At 40.5% G+C, this 25,760-nt stretch overlaps 1 long non-coding RNA gene across 1 annotated transcript in view; it reads right to left on the reverse strand.

The window, feature by feature from the left end:
• Positions 1–25,760, reverse strand: part of LOC310674401 — a 124,753-nt gene that overhangs the window by 73,072 nt on the left and 25,921 nt on the right. Inside the window, exon 2 of the long non-coding RNA XR_014509559.1 lies at positions 8,918–9,003. This is a non-coding gene — a long non-coding RNA (uncharacterized lncRNA). The remainder of the gene's footprint in view (positions 1–8,917; positions 9,004–25,760) is intronic.

Consider the following 25,760-nt stretch of genomic DNA (forward strand, 5'->3'; position numbering starts at 1 on the left):
CCATGTTTCTGAAGTAACCTTACTCTCTATAGAGTTACACATGGAGATGTGAAACGGGCTCACTAAAGCCCAGAAAAAATAAAACTACTTATTGTTGCACACTTAGTAGACTATTTAGAAAGCTTCAAGCAAAAGCTTTGCAAACTCCCGCAATTGCTAACCAGTTCAGGCCAGTTACTTAAGTTATTTGGGGGCATGTAAAACTCACCATGAATTTTTAGATTATTTTCACCACATCAGTGTGGCTGTTGCTGTTGCTGTTATAACTATTTAATTGGAATGTGAGCAACTACAGTGAGATATTTTGAGTATCAAGGTAAGCATGGAAAACAGAAGCTCGCTTTGATGTGGTAAGTGGCCTTCAGGTGATCTGCTTCACATTCTGAAAACACATATGATGTTGTTGAAGGAACATGATAGCTAGTCCCATCCTCCATGACTGATACAACCACCTGCTATACCCCCTGTCTGTTGTGCATTCAGTAGCTGTGTGAAGGGGTCATACACATGTGCTAAGCTCCTTCACACAAAGAGGAATCCTGATTCACTCAGGATTCCCCCATATCTGGTGCAGAACTCAAGTATACTTCATACAAGTACACAGTGTCAACTCGAACACATCTGTCATACAAGTACACAGTGTCAACTCAAACACATCTGTCTATGTGCTTGTTGACAATCTCTAAGGATTCTAATAGGTTAGTGAGACAGGACTCACCCTTGCATAAACCATGTTGGTTCTGCTTCAGCAAGTCTTGTTCTTGCAAAGCAGCAGCATCCACTCCGAAGTCAGACAGCCACTCCAGGATGCCATGTTTAATTGTATCAAAAGTCACTGGGAGACCAAGGAGAATCAACAGGTGCCTTATCATACAAGTTCATCATACAGGGTGACCAAGACAGTTTTCGTGCCAAAACCCGATTAATGGATCTAGAAAATCAATTTCATCTATTTCAGAGTGATTGGACCTGTTTGGGAATCATGCCCTGGAAGGGAACATTTGTGACTGGTCTATAATTATTCAGATTCAGAGAATGGTCTTATTAGCACCTTTTCCACATGGATCTCCCTCACACAAGGAGATATTAATCAGCTCCTTGGCCCAACCAGCCATGCCTTCTCTTCTAGATTTTACTAGCCACAATGGGCAAGACTCAAACATACAAATGGATGCTTATATTTCTGGCATGTGCATTTACAGGAAATGGTTACACCCAGGAGGTGTTTAATCTGCTATTTGGGTCATTTAAAATTAAATACTGTGTTCATCATAGGCAGAGGGGCAATGGATCAAAATGCTTAGTAAATGTAGGTTTTGTACTTTTTGATCAAACGAGTTTTGTTCCATTACAGACAGTAAAGACAAATTGATGCACCTTTACATTCATTCTGCACGACAAAATATTAATCTGAAGTGGGTGTTCACTTTCCATCATGAAGAAGTTTAAGTACTTAGATCTCATCAGCCAGAGCATTTATTTAATTGTCTTTTTACCAAACAGATGAATGAAAATGGTTATTTTACTTCTTGCTTTTCCTTTAATGTCAATCTTATAGCAGCATTAAAGAAGGGAAGCCCTGTTTAAAGAGGAAACAAATGCGCCTGTATTGAAATAAAGGCATATTCTCACTGTGGTGACAGACCTGTTTCGGAGCTCTATCACTTGAAGCTATGGATTGTTGGATAGACAAAATCTGCAAAGAGAAAACTAAAATTTACCAAGACAGATAAGCTAAATCCCTTTTCCTCCACATATATGTGGAAGAGGTACTTTGTATGCCAGAGAGGGTTCAGTGATATAATATGCATTCTAGGCACAGTGGTGCAGTCTAGGGACAAATGTAACTGAGTGAGAGAAACTATGCCAAAACTAAGCAGGTATGCTATTTCAAGTGTGTCAAACATAGCTTCTTGCTAAGAGCAGGGTAGGGAACCTTCCCCCATGCCCATCAAGGACTGCATTATCTTGAGATAATTGTCAGGGTCTTCATGCCAGTGGAGGATGGGTCCTCATGCAGATGGTGGGCAGGAACTGAGTCCAAAGTCATCCCCTTTGCCCTCCGTCCGTCCCTCTCTCTGTCTCTCTGCCACTCCCTTTCCCACTTCTTCTTCCCATCAGCTTAAAGTGAGGCTAAAGCCCACATGACTGCAGATATTATTGAACCCCCCAACTCCCACCGTCCCTGACCACTGGCCATACTGGCTGGCCCTTACATAGAGGGCCACAGATTTCTCAGCCCTGCACTCCTGCACTACAGCATTAATGGTCAAAGGCAAGGTCAGCTTTATTTAGAAAGGTATTTTATTATGTGTGTATTATCATGTGTAATCATAAAAACCATTGTAGCTTTTCTTCCCCAATGGTGTCAGGTTTTTGCAAAACGTATAGAACATGAATGTCATAGTCTGTGTCGTTAGTCCAAAATCTATTGCAATTAGATTCAGAAATGAAAACAAATGCCAGACAGCTACATTTCCTTCCTTCTGCTGTGCTAAATTGCTTGTGAAGATCTATTTCTTCCATTTTAGCCATGGCAAAAGCGTACAGCATAAGGCCACATATGCTGCCTATTAAATGACACTGTCAAACTGGCAACCAAGCAGTGCACAGTTCCATGCTAAACGTGTTAATTGAGTGTTTCTGCACTAGCCTTTGTGTAGCAGCCCATCAAACTGGCTTTGACACTATTCATCACTCATTTACTGCAGGGAATCCAGACAACATTTCTTCCAAACCATTACCATTTCCAAAGATCATCTCAAGTTTTCAAAGAGACTGGCTGGTAATGATTTGGGAGGGTGTTTTCATTGCAAATGTGCCACAATCCTTTCATGCACCAACTAGTACAGTGCTGCTATCTAACATAGGTAAGATGCTTTGATATTGAAACATCCCTAAAGACACAAGAAGAGCTCGGCTGGATCAGACCAAAGACCTATGGCTATGGAAAGCTCACAAGCAGCATACAAGAGCAATAGCCCTCTCTTTCTGTTTTTCCTCAGCAACTGGTATTCAGAGGCATGCTGTCTCCGATTCTGGAGATGATCTATAAACATCACGACTAGGGCTGTGCAAATACCAAACATGTAATGCACAACCCCAAGAATCCTCAGAAATGTAGTTTGTTAATGGTACTGGGAATTATAGCTCCATGAGGGGTGAAGTACAGTTCCCAGGATTCTTGGGGAGAGGAGAATATGCTTTCAATATATGACATGTACCCAGCCTAGCAGACAATATGGCTTGGAGGCTTGGCTCATAATGATCTTGCTGACAGGTGTAAGTAACCCAGCCTCTTCTCCATTATTGTCAATCTAGTTGTCCTGCAGGACCACAACCTTCATTACAGAGTGTTAACTCTTCAGAATAGCTCCCTGCTGATTAATGGAAGTTATTCACATTAATTTGAGGGGCCTGAGGCAAGAAATCCTCTAACAGCCCAATTTGGATGTGGCTACAGTTCAGCTCCTCACACCAGGCTGAGAACTTGACCCTGACAAAGAAGCGACTCTTGACACGGCTGTGCCATTCCTCCTCTATACCATCTTTTCTTTCAAGATCGTTATTTACCTATGTAGACTATTGTTTATTCCCCTGTATAGAGGGGGAGAAATGAGGCATGATTGCAGCTTTTGTGCACAGTAAGAGTTACCTTCTCATTTATTACACTCTTATTTTGATAGATTTTTGCACACATGCTTGGACAATTTTTAGAAGTGTCATCAATCTAAGACTGCAGTGCAGTTGCTCTCTCACCCCCTGTTCAGCCTATAACTGAAGAGCTGCTCGTAATAAATGAGCGATACGGCTGAGTGTCACCAACCTGCTGTAACATTTAATAGATATTCATAACATGTATTAATCATATGCCGTTCTGAAGGGCTGCGGTCCTGCAAGGTACCAGGCACCTTCAGCTCCCACTCGTGTCAGTGGGACTTGAGATTTGAAAGACGAGGGCCTCCTGCCCTCCAGAAGCTGCTCTTCCCACTTCCTTCTGCCTCCCATGTGTCATGATATAACCCCAGACAGAAGGAAGGGAGCACACTCTGAGGAATAGCTACTAATGGATTCAAAAAGGAAGGTTTTTGTCTATGGTTCTTCAGCAGTTGGTTTCTTGTGCCTGCATAGGTAAGCTGCCAAGGGAAACTCCATATTGTATTCATTTCAGCTCCCTAAGGCTAAACCCTGGGAGAAAACCTTGATGGATGCACTAAGTTGCAGTTCAGTGGCAGGGTGTCTGCTATGCATGCAGAAGGCCCCAGATTCTATCCCCAGTATCTCCTGCCGGAAATATTGAAAAGCCACTACTAGTCAGTGTAGACAATCCTGAGCTAGATAAGACCTATGGTCTGACTTGGTATAAGACAGCTTCCTATCTATGTACCTGTTTTGAGCCCATTTTAACTCTAGCTCTGTTCATGCATTTATGCAGGACACTCACACATAGTAGCAATGGCCCCGTCCTCAAAATTATGTCCTATTGCCATGCTTCCCATGGCCTTCCCATGTTGAAAAGGGATAGCTTTGCATCAGTAGCTGTCCACACAAAGTCCTCCACAGTAAATGTTATTGGTGGAGCCAGAGGCATCACCCCACTTCTGCTGCTTCGTGTGAGTAAATGTGTGAATAGGGCTTTTGTGTACTTTATATCACCTGTGTACCATTAAAAAAACATTGTGGATGCAGATTAAGATAAGCTCAGAACTACCACCACCCTCAAAAAAAACCCATTCTTATGTTTTTTGACAATTCAAAGCTACTCTTACTTTGTACCACATTGTGTCCCACCCTTTGTTTCTGGTACACTTATGAAATTTATTGTTTCTATATGGGGAACCATACTGCACATGTACCGTACAATTTCCAGTATGGTAATGGCAACAGTGGAGGTTGTCTGAGGCTGCACTGAGACACCAAGAGGAAACAAGAATTGCAGGACTAGTCAGAACGGGGCAGAGCTGCCTAGTTTATATCCAAATACCTACACATAAATACTGCAAACCTGAATACATACCCAGGCAAACCTTATTACAACATAAGTAGTTTTATAGGCTCAATAATTAAACATCCTAAAGTTTCCTTATCTAATAATGTAAAATATTGCCTTGCAATTAAAATGAATGAGAAAGGGATAGATAAGAGTTGCAAAGCATTCCTTACAACAGATCATTGTTCCCTTTTCGCTATTAGGGTAACTGTGTTCTAAGGTGACTAATATTGTATCCACTATAAAACAAAGCAGAGGGAGAACAACTGTGAAAGCTCAACCCTAATTTGGACTTGAAAACAAGAAGAGTCAGACAGTTTTAAATATGTGCCCAAGATTTCCAGGGTCATCCACAACTAGATTCCACAATACACTTATTTTACTTATTTATGGTGAAATCTTTTCCTCTAGCCTTTGGTCCTGTTTGAGACCACCTTCCCCATGGAGAACTCTCCCAACCTTAGAAAGCAGGATTGAACTCTGCACATCAACTGATGCATGTAGAGTTCAATCCCCCCAACCCATGGGCCAACTTTGTCCAGTGGACGGGACCCCCCCCCTATACATACACACACATACACACACACACACACACACACACACACACATACAACCCTCTCAATCACCTGACATCATGCAAGGGCCCATGAGGGCCATCTAGTCCAAACCCTTGAAATGCAGGTATCTTTTGCCCAACATGCTCTACCAACTCAGCTAAATAGTTAATTAGCATTATGATGTCAGATGATGGTCAGGTGCATGGCCCTGCCCACCTGTCAAAGCTGACCCATGGAGTAAGGGCAGATAAGAACCTGGCCTGCTGCATAGTCTTTGATCCACATTTGCATGCTTATTGTGCACCACTTACATTCAAGTTAATGCAAGAGTGTATGGTGCTTTGGATCTGAACTTTTGCCATGAATCACCATATTTGCTAAGTGGCCTGTAAGTTCCTTTTAGTTAAAGTTCATTGAGGAGCAAAATACTCAATGCACCTTAAATGAAATAAGAACAATAACAACTGTGCAATTGTATTTTTATTTTAGGGAGAAATCTATTATGACAACAAGATCAAACCTAAGTCAGGTTTAAAAACATTTCTATTGATTTAGCGTCTTTATCTGTTTTCTGAAAGACATTCAATATAAATTTCCAATTTATACTGATAGTTATACTTAGCCCAGGATAAAAAGTCATATCTGATTCTACCATGATCTCACCATCATTTAAATCCTAACTTTTAAGCAACCAGAAGAAAGCCATGCTCTTTCAATTCTGTTTTAATATATGTGAATATCTTCTTCCACATAATCAGAGACACCTAGACTTTTCTTTTCTTTTTACCTTTGGGCCTGCTTTACAATTCCATTATGCAAATTGTCAGTAGGACTCATTGTGAAAAAGAACATAATAATAGGAAATGAGCTATCCAAGCTCCACATAGCAAAAAGAAAACGATATATTAACTAGCAAAGTGGGGGAGAGCAATATTGGGTTAATGGTGGTGCTTGATGCTCAGATTGTATGATCTTCCAAAGACAGAAAAATATTTCTAATTGGAAGACATTTTTAATTGAATTCCTACATGCTTGTAAGTGTCTACCATCTTCAGAATGTTGATAGGACTAGCTCCATTCTTTTTTTAAAAAAAAAAGTGAAATGAGGGGAACCTGAGATTGCATGCAAAGAATATCCAAAACTATTCCTTTGGGAAGATGTGTCTACTCTAGATGAAGAGACAGCATATGCACGAATATTTCCCTGGGGAAATATGTAAGCTGAGCTTTGGACATCCTGAAAGCATAGGGAGAGGATAAAGGCTTTGTTTTCAGACATTTGAGGTGAATGCGTTCAGGCTAAAAATTGAAGGGGGCAGGACAGTGTTCACAGTCCTCATCCAAAATTCCCCATGCACACCATTGCCAATTCAGACCTTCATCTATTAAGAGAGAAGTTCTGAAAGGGGGTTCTAAGGACATCTAGGTGAACATACTTAGAATCTCCCCTCAGAACTTCCTTTTCAACACAGTAAGGTCTGAAGTGGAACTGGTGGACTTGTGGCTTATGTGCTCTCACCACTTTAAGTTCAGTTGCATTCAGGCAAATGCCCATACAGGTGAAATGTCTGGAACTAATCCACGATTAGTAGTACCCTACAAAAGTAAGGTCAAATAATCTTGGTTGGTAAATTTCTGCAACATAAACGGAAAGGCTATTTTATGGTGCTCTAGGGCTCTTAAATAGCATCTGGGAAGTTTTTATTTCCCTTTGGAAATTAGAGATTTTCTATTGTCTGCTATGGCATCAGAACTAGGGATGAAGGCCAACAGAATTTATTCAGAAAAATATACTGTGATAAACCCAGTGGTTTAACTGTAATAGAAGCTTAATCCACCCTATAATATTAGTTTAACTGATGTTAAAATAAACTTAATCTATTATTGTTGAAAACGAATAAAGTTACTTAGTTCAGTGGGAGTTACACCAAAGTCAGGGTGCATAGGTTTCTGCAGCGGCAAAAGAAAAAGGTAACAGTTGGCATAAGGTATGAATTGGGGTGCTGAGAGTCCTCTTCCATTAATGTTCCCATTCCAGGAATGTCAGAATGGGAAATTAGCCCTTGTAACCTTATGGTGGTATTTAAAAGAGTTCTCCAAGAGAATGAAACCTGACTCCATGTGTCACGTGCCAAAAGGTGGTTTCTTCAAAGAAACTGGAGCAGAGACCCATTCTGCTATGGACAATAGAGTTGTCCCTTTCTACTCCTCATGTCAGAAAATATCAAAGGCCAAATGCGACACCAAAAAACATAATAATTGCCTCGCTCAGTGATGAGACTGTACTGAGTGAAATTTTCCACTCAGTTATGCCCACATGATATATGATCAAATGCAGTATGCAAGCTGCTCTGTTGGGCTCTTTTGGCTGAATGTAATCACTGTGAAGCCGTCTACTATGTTAGGCCTCAGGCAGACTGAGAGGGACAAACGGGCTCCATTTTTTTCTGTTTTCCTGTCACATCTCATCCTCTCTCTCTCTCCTTTTCCTTCATCACCCTTTCCCTGAGCAATGACATTTGAGCTGGGATAAAAACAAGAGAAGCTGGTTTTGTTCCTACTGCAGAATGGGAAGAAAAGAAAGCCTTATGTGGTGTTCTGAGATTAATACCTTGCCTGTTTTCAGCTGTCAGATTTGTTTCTTCTGTGTGGTGAAATCATATCATTCTATCACAATTCTTATTATGAATGACTATTTAAAGCCTTGGACAGCCTGATGGAGGGGGATTCCTACCCCCACCAGTCAAGGCATGATATCAAGAACTGAATAACTAGCTGTAGTTTCATCTGGATATTTATACTGGGCATCCTATCAAATTCCACTCACCCTTCATTGACCCCTTTATCTTGTGCTAACTCCTCACGAATCCCAGTAACCTACTGTATTATCCTTGCAGAGAATTTTACGCTCAATTATAACTATCACAACATCTAAGATGGCCTGTTTTACAGAGCCATGTTAAGCAATCAGAAGAATTAAATGGCATTTGAGGCTGGCTTTCTCGGTAATAACTGTTCAAAAGAAAAGCTTCCATATTTAAAGTATTAGCAGCTGTCTGTATTATCGCTATATTGGGATGGGAGGAAAGCAGGAAATAAGGAAAAGATTGCACGCTTTATTTAACAAATTCACCAAGAGATTGAAAAACCATTGAATGAACCAAGCTACAGCTCAATGAAGCAATGTATTTGAGCCCATGGGTGTATTGGCTCTACATGGTGTCTTACTGTGAGCATATTAAGTGCCACAGACGAAAAGATATGAAAAAGTAGGTCTGCAGTTGTAATCACAGTTTTCTGAAAAAGAAATCCCATCCTGCAGAGAATGGATTAATAAAATATAGAGGTTTATGGTCATGTCCAAAATTACCTGTCAAATCTAGAAATGCAATCACCCAAATGGCTCTGATTGTTCCCTCAATATGTGGCTTCTGTTCTTCTCTTGTGTAGAAATTCCTAAAGGGAAAAAGATACCCCAGAGTTGTTCAAATGCCTATCTTTAAACTGACTGCAGTGAGCTAAATCAGAAGGGCTTTTAAAGGTATTTTTGTGTTCTAATTCTAAATCTAGCTTCCTCTTTTCTAAAGTAACAAATGCAATAAACAAATAGCCATTAGGAAAGCAAATTGTTTGTTATTTCAAGGTACGCTCAAAGTAGGTAGGAAGCTGAGAGCTTACCAGATGAAGAAAGAGGAACATATGATTGCATTTTCAGTCTTCTTTGTCCCACAATCCTTTTTGTATTTCTATGGCTGGATTATAATGGTGTACTTGGAGCAACTGCACAATGATCCATGTCTATAAGAGGGCCCCATATTCTTAGCTGGAAGGAAGGAAGGAAGTCCCCACTTGGAAGGAAACTTATGAAGCAAAATGTACATACAATGTACAGTTGTATAGTTTGCACAATTAAAGTGGATTAAAGCATTCTGTCACCCAGGCACAACAAATCCATTTTTTGCAGTTAGGAAAGTGATGAGAAAATGCACTGGAAAGTTTGGGGTGAATTAATGATTGACAGTAAGCACTGTTATTATTTTATCACCTACCCTCCCCTTCACCCTAAGGTGCTATGTATGGATGTCATACAAGTGTATAAAAAATGACACTCATTAATTTATCTACAAACAAATTGGAATGAAGCCTTAAAAAGAACAAGCATATCTAACCTCGACATAAGCTTTGAAAGTAAATCAGGATAAATGCTTGATGAAAGCTCTTGGTGGACTTCAGAGGTTCTTACCTTTGAGTAGACATTTGTAGGGTTGGCCTGCACAACTATAGCCTAGGTAAATATAACCTCCCCCCCCCCCCCGCCCAGCTTTTTCTGCTTTAGAAGACTTCTGGAATAAAAGTCTTACTTCTAATCAGAAGTAAACTAGCTTGGCTTATGCCTGTTTTGTTGTTATTGTCAGCACTTCTTGCATTAATAGGTTCTGTATGATAGCTACAAAACCTTTACCACTTACTTTTTAAGTGAAAACAATTTTTAAAGGATTTCATATGCTAAAGAAGATACAGGTTGTGTGTGTGTGTGTGTGTGTGTATATATATATATATATATATATATATATATATATATATATATACACATACATACAAATTTGGTTTTCAGCATAATAATATCTGACATTTATATAGCATTTTAGAGTGTTCAAAGTCCTTCACATGAATTATTGCCACAATCTTTGCAAAAGCTGCATCAGGTCAGTATCATTATCCAGAATGGGGAAGGCAGTGGGGAGTGAGGCTGAGAGTATCTCACCTAAGGCCATCTGTTAAGTTCATGGCAGAGAAAAACTGTGAACCTGTGACCAGTAGCTCTTTCATGCTAAAGAGCTTCTTACAGCTAGAGGTTAGGTGCACTGAGAACCTCTACACATTTAAGCAGGCAAAATGCTAAATAAGATACATAAAAATACAATACAGAAAATTGCTGTGCTGAATTCAGGATTTGAATTTTAGTGCAAAAAGGGACTTTTTGATGAAGTTAAAAGTTTCCTGAGAGCTACAGACACACTCACAATTTTTGAGCCAATTTGCTGCTAGTCACAGATTTGCATAGCTATTGCTTCAGTCCCATTTGTAGTGACCTTTTTCGTTCTGGAAACAGTGAGGCCATGGTGTAGTTAATCACATTTGGTTAAGTGATGATGTCACTGCAGTCAATTGAAGCTATTTGGAATGGGGGCATTGCCCCCTTAGCTTTATTTATCATCTGTGATGTCATCATCTTGCCAAATCTAATTGACTAACAGCAACCCCACTGCATATAAATATATGTATTTATTTACTCATTGCTTTTTAAAAGCCATTTTTACTGGGATAATTATTTTCTCTGCCAATTTTTACAGTACACAAAGCAACTTTGTAACATTTGTAAGCACTCATGTGACAGTGGCATTATGAGACCAACATGCCATGTTCGATTTCTGGTGATGGTATATTTCCAGATTTGATTAGTACTATCCTATCCCTTGGGCAGTAAGAAATATTGATGCAGACGCTGACCTGATCTCCACATTAATTCACAGACGGAAATGTAAAGCAATTTTTTTGTTTCAACAGTTTGTCAGGAAAGCCAATGGCAGCTGTCAACCATGACAAGAAGAGAGAGGAAATGGAAAATAGGGGATCCTGTCCCTACTATCAGGAAAGAAGGCTGTGAAATTACAACAATTTACTGTGATGTGTTTCAGTTTTTCAGTAACTAATATATAATTGTATACAATATTATAATCTTGGTTAAAGAAATTAAATCACAAGGAAGAAGGGGTTTTGCTGCACTGATCCTGCATGCAGGCTTCCGATGAGTATCTGCTTGACCACTGTGGGAACAGGATACTGAGCTGTATGCCCCTTTGTCCTGATCCAGCAGGTCTTTTGTTATGCTCTTACTACATACTGATATACCAGCTAGGCCTGTAAAACTGAGATGATATCCTCCCCCCCAGCCCACCACTTATAAAATAGAATGAGTTGGAGGGTTGTGGGTTGTAACCAATAGGTGCCTGGGTAGAAAGGAACTTCTGCACTGGGTCCCCTTTTCCTAATGGATCATTTCCATCTTCCTCAGACTGATGACCTTGTTTCCTAAGAAAGAGGTGGATTTGGGTAAGACAACAGGTTCCACTGCACTAAGCACCAAGCCTAGGGGGAACCACAAGGTGTCACAACTATGACTTAGTGAATTGAGCAGAATGGAAGGTGAGAGGTGGGAGTGTACACCGAATTTTGGCCCTGCACAGAGCACCACTGAATTTTGAAAGACCAAAGTCTGCTCATTCCCAAGACCCTCAATCTCTGTGATAGCACTCTGACTTGGGAGTGGGAAAGCACTCTCATGTCCCTAAGACCTCATCCAGCAACTTCACTGACTCTCTCTGGTTATCTTGACTCAACGAAACAATCTTGTGTCCTTAGTGCAAAGAGCTTACGGCACTGAACACATACAACTTCTGTCCAGCAGGACACAATATACAGAATAGCTCCCACATTCCTGCTGCCACATTTCTACCTGCACATGTATTGTTGTTGTCTAATGAGTTTCTGGCTCCTTGCCCTACTGAAAAACTCACTTGTTACCTTGATGCTTTGCACTGGGGCAAGACATTTCCTCAGCTAAGAGTCCATCACTTCCACTAAAGACAGAGCCAACATTTGAATAACTAGTTTTATTATAAATATAGCCTTCTAAGTACTACAATGTTTTTACACAAAAACCAGGGTGCATGAAAGACATAGTCGACATTGTGGCTATTACTTATGCAGAGCCAGCTATCTCTGTGATGCATGCTAATTGTCTGCAAATATTTGAATACGAGAAAGAAAGATTACTTTACAACAATTCCAAAAGAAAATTATAATAATGGAACATTAAGGCTGCCACTGAGAGTCAGAAGCTGAATACTTAAGACTGCAACAAGTAACTGATAATACTTCCTAGACAAGGAAATGTGGTGAAGGTGGTAGTAGTGGAATCATTTATTATATGCTCAGGCCTCAGGCCCGCCCCCACCCCCGCAAAAATGAAGTCAGCAAGCCTCACTGCAGCTAACAGCACTGAAAGCGACACCACTGTAATGCACTGCACAACATTCTTATTGCCTCCAGAAGCCCCTTTTTTCAATGTGAACAGTGGGAGTTAGTTTCATCTGATGTGCAGATGAAACATGGGGCCATTAACAATTTTGCAGAACAATTTTGTGTGGATCTTTTCACAATGAGATGGATGTCAAGGAACTTCCAAATTCTAGAGTCAGTCTGGCTGGCTCCCTATTGTAAGAAGTCTTTGGGTGTCAAATGCTAATGCTCAGTGTTAAATATTGAGAGAGTATCTACCAAATGTGTGTATCCAGAAAAGTTTCACTGTTAAACTTCAGAAATGAGTGTTTTGAGAAGAATTAGGAGGAGCAGTTTCTCCCCTTTTTTTCTTTCAGCCTTAGTATTCATCAAGTCCCAGGTGTTTCTGTTTCACAATTTGGACTCTACATAACACTTTTAACTTAGCACTTACTTGCGGTAAACTTGTGTAGAGAAGACCCTGAAACTTAATTTGATTTCTGAGCAAGTTTGGAGTACATAGCTATCTATTAAACAAGGTCAGAAAGAATTCTGAACGGTAGACCAAGTTATCCTGAAGTTTCTTTGTAATGTTTACTATGTTTTTCAAGTTCTCGTGCACTGGAGGAGATGGAAAGGGAAGCTACGTCTGCCCTTTAATATTAAACCATGTAGCTGGGTGGGTAAACAGTGCGAGCAGAGATGGTACAGTGAATGCCCTTGGGAAGGGCTTGTACATAGCTCTGACATGGGAGAGTTATTAAATCTTCGACCCAGTCAATACAAATACATTGAACCAATGATTAATCAGACTGGGGAGACAAAGGAAATAACAGCGTGAAAAGAGAATTCTGCACAAGGTTGCTGAACCAAAGAAATGTATCACAGAAATCAGCTACGCAGTGCCATTATTTCACAAAAGCTAGCAAAATGTTAGCAGTGCATACTTAAAGTATTGCCAGTGTGATAGAGGAGCATTTATGCTTAGATCAAATCTTTCTTTTGCACGTATTTGCATTCTTAGTCAGCAAGCTTCACTGCAAAAAGGTTCAAAAAGCAGAAATGCAAGAGAGAGCACAGCTTCATGTTCCTTTAAGGTTCCTAACTATCCAAAAGAAAACAGCAAACATGGAGAAGAGACAAGGGAATGAGAGGGAGGAACTAGCTGGAGTTGGAGCAATGCTGCAATGCACACAGTGTTTCCACAAAGACTAAAACAGCTTGAGGTATGAAGACTGAACAACATGGACCCAAGCACATACCAGGGAAATTACCGTAATAGATAAACTTGAATATGGATGAAGAGAAGGGCAAGATACTCAAGGGGAAAGCAATTTCCAAGACCGAAGTGAAAATGCTAAGTGATGAGAAGCATGGCAAATCAAGTTTGTTGCACAGCATAGAAATGGTCTTAGGAAACAGAGGGGCTTCATTTGGGGCGTATTTGGAGCTTGAGCATCCCATGGAAAACTGTGGGGTGGCAATATAGTTCCAGGTGCAAAACAGAGGTGGGGAATACTATCCCTACTGACGACATGGCTCCTGTTGGAAATCAGTCATACACCTGAGCCATGAGGGACCAGTAGCTATTCGGACTAGTGTGGATTGAGTGATTCGAGCCTGTGCCCACAGAAACTAGTATGAACCTCCAAATGAGATGTTTCTCCAATGCAATTCAGCTCATCCAGGAATTGCATCTGATAAATTAACCGTTTTCCTCATGGAGAGAGTTTGGGGTTTTCCAAGTTTCCCATTTGAGGGAATTCATAGTTTCACCACCATGACTTTCCCAATCAGGGGCCATCTCTACTCTTATACTTTCCAATACTCCCACATGCACACATCTAAGCAGGTGTTTATTCCCATATCCATAGCAAGTAAATTATCCAAATAGCCCAAAATAAAGGCCACCAGGGAGATAGAAGACCCAAGCAAAGGTCAGAAATGTGCCAACAGGCAATCAGGATCAGATTTTTAAAAATCCTTTCCAGACCCCATTAAAAGCAAGCAGCCATAGCCCAGAGTCCTCCACCACAAAAGCTGTTGGCTGAGTATGCTACCTTCTGCCTGCCCGACTGTACTAAGGCAAGGTAGAAATAGAATTTTTGTAGGTCCCACTCATGTCTCTCATTAGAATTCTCACAGGAGCCCATGGCCAAATCTCAGGTATTGTGAAACTACAGGCAACTGCCACAAAACCTCCCAATACAAAGCCTGATCACTACAGCAGGTTTGTTTACCCTGTGGCTATGAGGATTCTGGATTCTAACTCCCATCAGCTCCTACCAGCATGACAAATGGGATTCAGGGATGCTGAGAGCTGAAGCCCAACAATATATTGGGGAACAAAAGCTAGCTACCCTTGACCTACAGCAACACCCTCCCTCCCTGCAGACTTTACAAGAGTGTGTAGAAAAGGAGTCTTTTTTGCTAGAACCCATTTTTCTTCAAGAGCTATTTCTGCCTGCCATTAGGTGTGCATTCTGCTCTTCTTATTTGCCTTTCTACTGATATGCAGTTCTTGCCAAAACCCTTCCAAACAAATTGAAGGTTAGGTGACTTGTTTCTTTAATGTCATCAGTGCATTAAACATTTTCTCTCTGCAAAATGAATTCTTCATACCTGTTCCGTGAACATTAATTTAGTTGAATTTGATAGTGAGAGCACAGTGACATTGTTAAAGTTAACGACCCAGTGGTTTACAAGACAAGACACACATCACACCAAATTGATTGCATTAATTGTTTTATTGAGTAACATCAACAAGAATGTGTAGTTCCCAATGTCCTCGAGCAAAGGCTGTGTGATTCCATTAATAGTGAGAAGTGTGTCCAAATTCATTAGGTAAGTGGCACTTTTTTGTTTATGAAATCTGTAGATCTAAGTAACTAAAACTTTTAGCTTCAATACAATAAATACATCACATTATTCATCTCGCATCTCATCTTGCACTGAAAGGCTCATATAACTCCTGCATGCAAATTTGCTTGCTGTGGCAAATAGAATTTCTGTGTGTAATCTTCCAAATCAGGAAAATAAAGAGAAGCAAATACCACACTTCCTTAAATGAACTGTAGTGAATATTATGGATCCAAAGATGTGTGTATGAACTCTGCTTGTGCAAGGGAGTCTTACCAAATTATCCCATGCTGCTACAGCCTCCCATTCCATACTGTTCCAGCATATCCACCAACCATCAATAATAGCTTTGGGGAGTGCAAGATGAGTCAGGAAAGCTGCCTTGCACACAAGGAGCACCAACCATATCAGAATGGAGAGAAGGCAACACAGGAGAACAGGATCAGGCCCACAGTAGCTCATATACACCAAGGATCAATAACCTGTTGACCTCCAGATGTTGTTGGACTCCATTCCTATCAGCCTCTGCTAACATGGCCTGCTAACATGGCCAATGGTCAGGGGTGGTGGAAGTTATTGGGAATCGAGATATGGAGAGCCTTTTGAACTAGAGATATTGCTAAACTACAATTCCCATGAGCCCCAGCAAGCACAGCTAATGACCAGAGGTGATAAGAGTTATAGCAAGTAGCATCTGGAATACCAGAAGTTCCACACACCTCTTGTAGTCCATCAGCACTGGGAGGGCCCTAGGTTCCCTGGCTCTGAAATATACAAATACATGTTTACACAAATGTATGTCAAGCACATTTAAGATGCCCCCTTTGCCAAGTAAACCGAGGAAGCCATGCTTGTAAAATTCCTTTCACTGCGCTGCATAATTTATAGCCCAGCGGTCACAAATTTTGGCTTCCCAGCACTTGTCAACCTCCCTGTATATGTAATCCGAGGCACACAATAGAAGCAAGTTTTATCAAGCCCCTAGTGGACTGTCATGCCAATGCAACTGGCAAGCCCATAGCCTGTTGCATGTCTTCTATAATACCTATATAAAGAGGCCAGAAGAGGTGTATCCATATAGAAGTCTGCCACCATTTCCCTGCTCCCACTGCATTCCGCTTCTCTTTTGTGCTCAGCCAGAAATTGATTCCTACACCTGCAATTTTAACCCAGGCAACTTTCAATGATGCAGCAGAGTTTGGAGACAATTCCAAGAAAGAGAAAGAGAGATCATTTCAGAAAAGGATCACAAACAGGAAATGTGCTGGCTGAATAGCAAGCCTCAGCTTGTGAACTAAAAATCCATCTCAGATAATTGACATTTATTTGATTGAAACAGCAGGGTGCCCTCCATCACCATGGGAGGAGACCATATGGAAGAACAGTAAGAGTGGAGATAATGTCTGTCTGCTGAGTGTGTCAATGTGTTTAGAGATTATTCACAGGGCTCTAGGGATTCCTGTATGGTAATGTTTCAGCTAAATTGGAATCAGATTAATTGCTCTAATCTAATTGAACGACAATGTTTATCAAATTATTGCTCATTCACCACATGATATTGCAGAGTCATTATTCTTTGAGTTGAAATAAATAATAATAATAATAATAATGAAAAGGATCTCTTGTCGTGCATCTGCTCAAGAGCTCTGAAAGATTGCTGAGCCCTACGCATGAGTGTTAATGTAGTTTATAACTCTATGAGGTAACAAATAAATTAGAGGCAAAAGGTTTACAGATGATAAATCTGCTGTCTTTCTGTGAAAATGCTTCTTGTTGCATAATGCAGCCCTAAGTTAATTAAACTGTTTTTGCAGAGCCGAGTTTCATTTCATTTTAAGTAAAGAATATTTCTTCTAAGAAAATTAAATGTTATTTTTTTGCAGCAAGCAGCATAAAAAACTAAATTAAAAAGGCACATTTTAGTTCTGCTACATTTAGTTTTATTCTGCTTTAATTTTCCTCCCCCCACCAAATGATACTTTCAAATTTTATTTTGTAAATTACTTTGTAGATAAATGTTGTTATAATTTTCCTGGAAACCTTCATTTAATTCCTGTGTCAGGTAGATTAAGAATCATGTAGCTGGCTGGGGTCGGTTGCTAACGACTTTAACATCTGGTCCTATGTAACACAGTGTCAGAAGAGAAATAAACATCACCTCTCTGAAGCTGCTGTTGGTATTTCAACAGAAGCCTCTGTTGGGGCCAATTGGAGCTTGCAAATAGCAGCTTAAGAGAGGCAGGAACGCTCTCCAGTACCCATTATCCCAAGGCTGTTCTGGTCTCCCTGTAGTTGCTATTTCCTACACTTTCTTTTTTAATGCACATGAATTGTATTCATGCAATAGACATCATATCAAGTTTGCACTAGTTCAGCTCACAGATAACAGGAAAACATTGACATGTTTAGGATTTGTTGCCTCAGTCTGTGTTCAACTGCAATCAGGAAGGATGGCGTTTCCCTACACTTTGAGATGTGTGTCAGAGCCTGAGTGGAAGAAAAATGACTTGGGGAAGAGGTTGCAAGATGAAAACAGCAACCAGAGGCAGGGTTCAGGCAAACCACTTCTGCAATGGGGATTGACTCCACTGCCTTAAAGTGTTGGTCAGCATTCAAAGATGTAGTTCAGAGGCTGTCAAATTTGACCCTCTGGTATTCAAGATCAACAAGAAGCCCAAGCAAAACTATCCTTTCCCCCACCCTCTTTAATCACCAACACCTACCACTTAGTGAGTATTGAGTCAGGTTGTATTCTTAAACATAGCTAGCTTTGTCTCCTGCCCTGAAAATGTATCCCCACCCCAGATGTTACATGTGAAAAGGATGTTGTCATTATCTTGAATTCAAAGGTGCCCTCTGAGTCACAGAAAGCCTCTTCCACTCATGAGACTATTGTTTCCAATCTAGAAGAAGAGTGTTGCATGAGAGAAAACTCACCAGCTTTACATAGAGATGCTAGGGATTGAACCTGAGAGCTTTTGTATGCAAAGCAGATGCTGTATCCTCACAGGAATACTTGTACAATAACTTCTAAAATGTGCAGGGGGGTTTTCAATAACTTTTTACCGCCCACTAAAGTGGGTAGTTTGGCCAAACTGCGGGAGGCAGTGGAAGACAGGAGTGCCTGGCGTGCTCTGGTTCATGGGGTCACGAAGAGTCGGAAACGACTAAACGACTAAACAACAACAACAACAAAGTGGGTAGGCCATAGTCAAAATCTGTCTCACCATGTTTCTTATACTGTGATGCAACTCACTACAAGGAGCCTTCTACAGTCAAACCTCGGGTTACAGACGCTTCAGGTTGCATTTTTTTCAGGTTATGGACCCACCGAATCCCAGAAGTACTGGAACGGGTTACTTCCAGGTTTCAGGGGTCACGCATGTGCAGAAGCGCTAAATCGTGCCTTGTGCATGCGCAGAAGTGCCAAATCGCAACCCGCACGTGCACAGACGCGCCGCTGTGAGTTGCGAACGCTGTGGGATGGGAACGTGCATCCCGCACAGATCACATTTGCAACCCAGGCGTCCACTGTACTTACTAGTGCTTGTGCAAGTGTTCAGAGAAGAGCACCAATATACAGTATTTCAGTCTTCCACTCATGGTGCTTCACATCCTAGTCACTGAAAAAGGAGTTTGCCTGAGGGGTACCAAGCAAAGGTTAGAAGTTAGGAGGGCTTGCTTTCAAAGACCATTCAGAAATGGTCTTTGAAAGCAAGTGGTGAGGAATTTGTGACCCTCCAAATGTTGTTGGACTCCAATTTCCATTATCCCTGACAATTGGCCGTGCTGGCTGGGGCTGGTGGTTACTTGGAGACCAACAACCTCTGGAGGGCCACAGATTTCCCCATCCCTACCCTAAGAAACTTCTCTGCCTTTAGAGCAGTAGGTAATAGTGTCAAGATCTGTTTGGGAGGGATTCATGGTGTGCGTTTAATTTGCATTTATCATTTTTATGATGCACTCAGTTAACTTAAATATCTCATTTAAATACATTTTATTATTCATATTCTTTACACTCTTCACTGCAGTTATTTGGAAATGATTCAGAGTGGCTGCGGTAATATCTAGAGAATCATAACAGATGGCAGCATTGGGAAAACACATAGGAAGCCCATTTGTAGGCGGAAAATATAGCTTAATCTATTGTCAACACAGAAAAAGGAAACATTCTGCTGTGTAGATGACTTTGTCAGGCATCAAATTAAAAGATTTGCAAACTAACATCAGAAGTGGCCTTTCTGAAGGAAGGGATTACTTGAATCTTATTACTTACTTTAAATTACTTTTAGCGTTAGAAATGCACAGCAAGCTTTTCAGACTTGTGAGGCAGTAAAGGGTAGTCCCTGATGCAACAAGCCTTAAGCAAAATCTGATTTCAGATCAAACAAGCACATCACCACATAGGATGGCGGCAGCCACCCTTGGGGTCAAGCCTTAAAATGCCAATGACAGGATATGACACAACACAGCTTTATCTTGTTTTCAAATGAAGGTCAGTTGCTACAGCTCTAGCTCCAACATTACTAAATTTAGCCCTTGATAAAGACTACAACTGCCCTGTTGTCTTTTGGGGGGGGGGGAATTACAGTACTGGTCTTTCTTAGCCAATCATATCCATTGGAGGAGAGGAAATGGAATGATAGATTGTTAAGGATATTAACAGCTAAAGATGCTTCCCTTTGGTTCAGCAGCTTCCTGTATACTAAGGCAACAGCCCCCAGACTCAAGAATCCTCAAGTGGCTTAGTTCACATACAAAACAATCCTATTTATCTATACACGGAAGTAAATCATGCATTCTTCAATGGGAACTGCTCCCGTGTAAACAGAGATAGGTCAGAAGGAATACCTTCCTCAGCACACCTTTATGAGCAGGTGATAAATGCTTCTGGGAAGTACAGCATGTGATAATGTACAACCCTACTCTCAACTGCATGAACTTTCTTCATAAATTTTGTATATTTAAATTCGCTTATACAACAGACAATGACACATTGTATTAAAAGTTTGCTTTGCTTTGTTTTTTTAAAAAAGGCTGCAATATGTACGTATTTTCAGTTTTGCTATAATTTCCTGTTTCAAAAATAAAACTTAACCAGTGCTGTGTCTTGGGAAATATAACTACTCAACTGAACTGAAAGATTCCATATAGCCATTCCAATCCATCTGCTAAAAATATATTGGTACCTATGTTTTTTAAAGTCCATCTCATTATTAAACCAGCAAGATGGCTCTAATCCCATTCTATGCGCATGACTATACATTATAATTTGGTTATATTAAGATGTAACTCATGTTCAAATATGATAGTACAAAGCATTCCAAGTCTGAATACTGTAAACTGAAGGATGCAGGTGAAAGGCTAAAGCTATGTGGGAAAACTATGGGAAACAGCAATAAATAAAATATGCTATGATCTTGTCTATTAAATTTTCAGTTTAACCCTATTTTTTACAGTTGTATTAACAAGCCCCTGAAAACAACATTCTAGGAAACCCTCCTGCTAGGATATTGAACCACTGACCTCAACTGAACAATCTGGGAAAATTCAGGTTATATCCTATGTTAAACTCACCATTAAACAGTGGTACCTCAGGTTAAAAACTTAATTTGTTCTGGAGGTCCATTCTTAACCTGAAACTGTTCTTAACCTGAGGTACGACTTTAGCTAATGGGGCCTCCTGCTGCCGCCACGCCGCCGGAGCACGATATCTGTTCTCATCCTGAAGCAAAGTTCTTAACCTGAGGTACTATTTCTGGGTTAGCGGAGTCTGTAACCTGAAGTCTCTGCAGCCCGAGGTACCACTGTAATTCAAAAAGGAAGACACCTGTATTTTCTGCCTCTGTGTGTCTGGTGTGGAGTAAAATAAATAAATGAAAGAAAACCTGTTTTTGAATTGATTTGCCCTTTGTCACTGCCACAGATATGTTTTCCAAGTTATGACAGGTAGTTGTAATTCTATTAACAGCTCATCAACTTCCCTGTGAAATCGATCTAGGTTGAGTTAGCTGAGTCTTCTTAAAGGGGCTGATTTATAGCTTCTGCCAGTTTTAAAGGGCGGGGGGAGAAAGAAGCACTTCTGCCTCCACTGTAATCAAAGCGCCCAAACAATGTCTGCAAATGAATAACTTTTAGCCCTTACTGCGGGTTGTCTTAGTGGCAGGTGAGCTATGACCTAGGGCTGGCAGTTTTGCTGAGAGGCCTGCTGATGCTGGCATGTATAAATGATTGTCAATTTCCTTTATTAATTTATCTTGCCACCTCATGTATAAATGAGAAGATTTCATTCCCCACCAACACCTTAAACGTCTCCAGCATCAATCTACCATGTTTGCCTAATTTGCAATTTTGCACCATGCTGCACAAGCAGTCAGATATGGAGAACTGCAGAAAATACATTTCGATGCCTGTCCTTTCATGCATATTGTAAATGGGGGCACACAGGTGAATTTTCAGTTGACAGCACTTTAGTTAAGGTCATGGAAAGAGGTTATCATAATACTTCTTTTTATTGAGTGACATCAAGAGGAGGGTAATGAATCACAGTGATGCAAAAGCCATCTCTGAATTTTAAGAAGTAGCTACTTGTGTTGCATTAATTAATTAATTTTCAAGAGATCAAGCAAATTGTTCAGCTTTTTTTTTTAAGACAGTAGGCAAATTATTCATCTTCTCTTTACTGATAAAATATTCAAAATACTAATCTTAGCTTCAGCAACCGAAACTACAGGTTGCACATCCAGTGCAAAGTGTCATTTGATCCTTAGATACTCATAGATCTGCAGGGACTAGAATGATTTAAAAGTGGGTGGAGTACTGTGTGTTGAGATTTCTGTATTTAAGAGACTGGATGGCCCTCAAAGTCCCTTCCAATTCTACAGTTCTATGATTCTATCTATATGGATCTAGTGGGCTCTACAGTGGGCTAAACTAGGATATTAAATGTATCCAGAAGGGTTTCTCCTTTACACATGAGAACACACTATTTGTTGGTGCCTGTGTTAGTTATATTGTACCTTGATGAAAAGCCTCAAAACCTCTAGGTCTCCAAATAGCTTGAGGAGAGCATGTGTCAGCATTAAGCACACAAACTTTTGGCTTTACTACTACCCCTCTGTATACTGCAGTGGCACAAATAGGCTATTAAACCAATTTAATCAGTCAACAGACAATTTGCCCAGCCTGGGGAATCCCCAAATTGTATTGGGGCAATATGGGATTTGGCTGTTTAATTCAAATTTATGGCCCATTTTCACTGGCTTAAATAAGGGCAAGCTTTTCCACAACTCATGTTGTGCTGGCTTGAAATACATTGCACTCTTTCTCCTAAAAATTACCGAAAACTCATCTTCTAAATAGCATTGAGCCCAGAGGAGAAGATCTATAAAGGTTACCAAGCTGGAATACAATGTCTTCTAATATGAACCAAGAAAGTCTTTAAACAGTTACCCATAGGAAATCAGTTCAAACTCCTAATTAAAAAGAACTATCAATCCCCTTTCTTAATAGAGCTTTTATCACAGGGGTGGTCCCCCCCCCCCTTTAATTGAACATAAGGAAAGGGATCAAAAATAAAACTGCCAATATCAAAATGCCTTTAAACAAGTATGTGGAGCAACTACCCTTGGAATACTTTGTACAGTTCAATTGCAGCATCACAAAAAGAATGCTGGAAAAGGTCCAGGAAACTTTCCACGAGAATGGAGCAACTCCCCTTACAAGGAAAGGGTTAAGGTCTTTGGGACCTTTTAGTTCAGAAAAAGGGCAAGTAATCAGCAACACAACAGAGGTTTACACAAATATTTATGCTGTGAGGAAAGTTGATCATAGTAAAGTTCACGCTCCCTCCTTCCCACCATCTCACAATATTAGAACCCAGGGTCACGGAATGAAGCAGAAGGATTAGAGATCTGGGACATACAAAAGTACTATTTCACACAGCACATTTTTAACCTATGGAATTTGCTACCACAAAATGTGGTCAAGGCCATCAACTTGGGTATCCTTAGAAGGAGATTAGACAAATTAATGCAGCTATCAATGGTTACTACTCAAGATGGCTATACATGACCTCCAGGACCAGAAGAAGTACGGTATGTTTCTGATGTATCAGTTGCTGAGGAACAGCAGCAGGAGAGGGCAATTGCCTTTATCTCCTGTTTGTGGGCTTCCCAGAAGCACCTGAAACACAATGCTGGACTCAATAGCCCAGGGGTGAGGAGCATTAACTTAAGACTATCAAGTGTTGCATTCCCTTAGGGGAAATCTGCCAGGGGCTGAATGCTGGTAGTGGCCAGTGCTGAAGCCTATGGTGGATGGGGCCGCAGTCAAAGGTAAATTAGAATAGACCATTCCTTCCTCCCACTTCTTACTGCAATTCTTTCTTTCTTTCCCCCGCCCACTTCTTTACTGGACATACTGCTTTTGCTAGAGCTCTCAAGTGATCAGCTGTTGATAGCTTTTGAATGTTAAGTTTGCTTCCACCTGAAATCAGGTTGACAGCAGCAGAGTACCCATCCCAGATATAGCCTCTGGTTGCCTACATCTGAGGTAGCTTTATGTTCTTATGGCTTCTACTCATTTATATTTAACAAGTCTTGCTTTAAATTCAGTAGCAGGTAGCAGAAAGAAGAGCCATCAGTTACCTGACCTCCTGTCCCCAGCATCCCTCCACTTATCAGAGGTGGTGTGGCAGTCATCCCTGTGCAAATGCTTCAATGGAGCCGACCCAGCATTCTCGGCGGTGCATTTGCACTGTACTGGCTGGCCCACTGCCTTGCCCATCTTCCTCTCCCTTCTGGTCAGTCCAGCAACACTGGTCATAGGAGGTTAGGTAAGAATCACCTCTGCCACCTCTACTCAAATATATAATAGTGAGGAGACTCATTCAGTGCTCCTTGGTGTGGGAATACAGATGTTTTATAGGTTAACAAAAGTGCCTCTATTTGCATCTTTGAAATGTTGGAGGGCCTGAGGTCCAAGCTGGAAAGCTTATGTCAAAAAGTATTTCCCTGATAAGATTAGCTGAGATTCCCAATGGCAGTAGAATCAAATAGGTAAGGCCATTCTTCTTACTTAGTTGTATCCACCTCAAGAGTAGACCTCTTCAAACTGGTGTGCTGACTAACTTGAATGCACTGATTTCAGTGGACCTGCACTAAAATATGGCTTAGTTGGATACAGACCCTCTGTCTTCTTCCAGGCTTGTTTCAATCAAAAGGCCATATACCCTGATGCATATTATCATTCAAATTGTACCTGAAACTTAATTATACTCTCTTGTTTTTATTAATTCCATATCTGTGAGATGTACACCTACACAAATATTATGCTGTGCTATTAGTTGGTGAGCAAAACAACATAATTAAGATGTATAAAAACATCCTCCATTGCAAGTAAATATTTTCTTTTTAATTATATTATTACCTGGTTTTATGCGACTAATTACTGGAATTTGTTATATAATTGACTCAGTAAGGGGAAAAATTATCCAAGCAGCACCGCTTCAAAACAGCATGAACATGGTAATAGATTCCAGTAATTTTAATCTAACAACCTATGGGTCTGTGTAGAATTTAGTATGCTCACAAGTTTAGTTTATCATATTCAAATTAAATATTAATCGATGCCTAGTTCCTTTGGGAGACGGTTACTGCAAAAGATAAAGCAATTCTGTTGTAATGATAGACTCTACATTCATATAAGAAAGGTCGTAGCTCAGTGGTAGAGCACATGGTTTGCATGCAAAAGGTTCTAGATTCAGTCCTGGGGTCTCCAGATAAGGCTGGACAAAATCCTTGGAATGTCGCTTCCAATCAGTGTCAACTATACTGAGCTAGACAGACCAATGGTCTGACTTGGTGCAAGTCAGATTCTGAGGTTCATTCACTATGCTACGACTGCAACAACAGATGCATTGTTGTCAGACTGTTGTCAGACTTGGGCAGGTGTCTAGAGTCTGGGATCATCTAGACTTGCATTTTTCCCTGTGCCTGAAAAGCATGGGTCCAATTGGTTTTTATGCTTCTCCTGTGCTTTCTAGACACAGATCTAAGTAGTTTTGCCTTTGCCTTGTCACTTTCTCCAAGAAAAAAAAACACTTTAGTGCTGATATCAGTGCAAATGTCAATCTGGGGAAAACCCAATTGATCTTTGCTCCTATTCAGTGGTAAAGATTGGGTTTTCCCAGAGGAAAGTGGTGGGGCAAGCACAAGTCTGGATGAGCCCCACTAGATTTTTTTCCTATCAGCAAGAAAAATCCAGATGCTAAGAAAATATAGTACTTTTAC

The sequence above is a fragment of the Podarcis tiliguerta genome (genome assembly GCF_965153285.1).
Source record: "Podarcis tiliguerta genome assembly, chromosome: 3".
NCBI classification, from domain to species: Eukaryota; Metazoa; Chordata; class Lepidosauria; order Squamata; family Lacertidae; genus Podarcis; species Podarcis tiliguerta.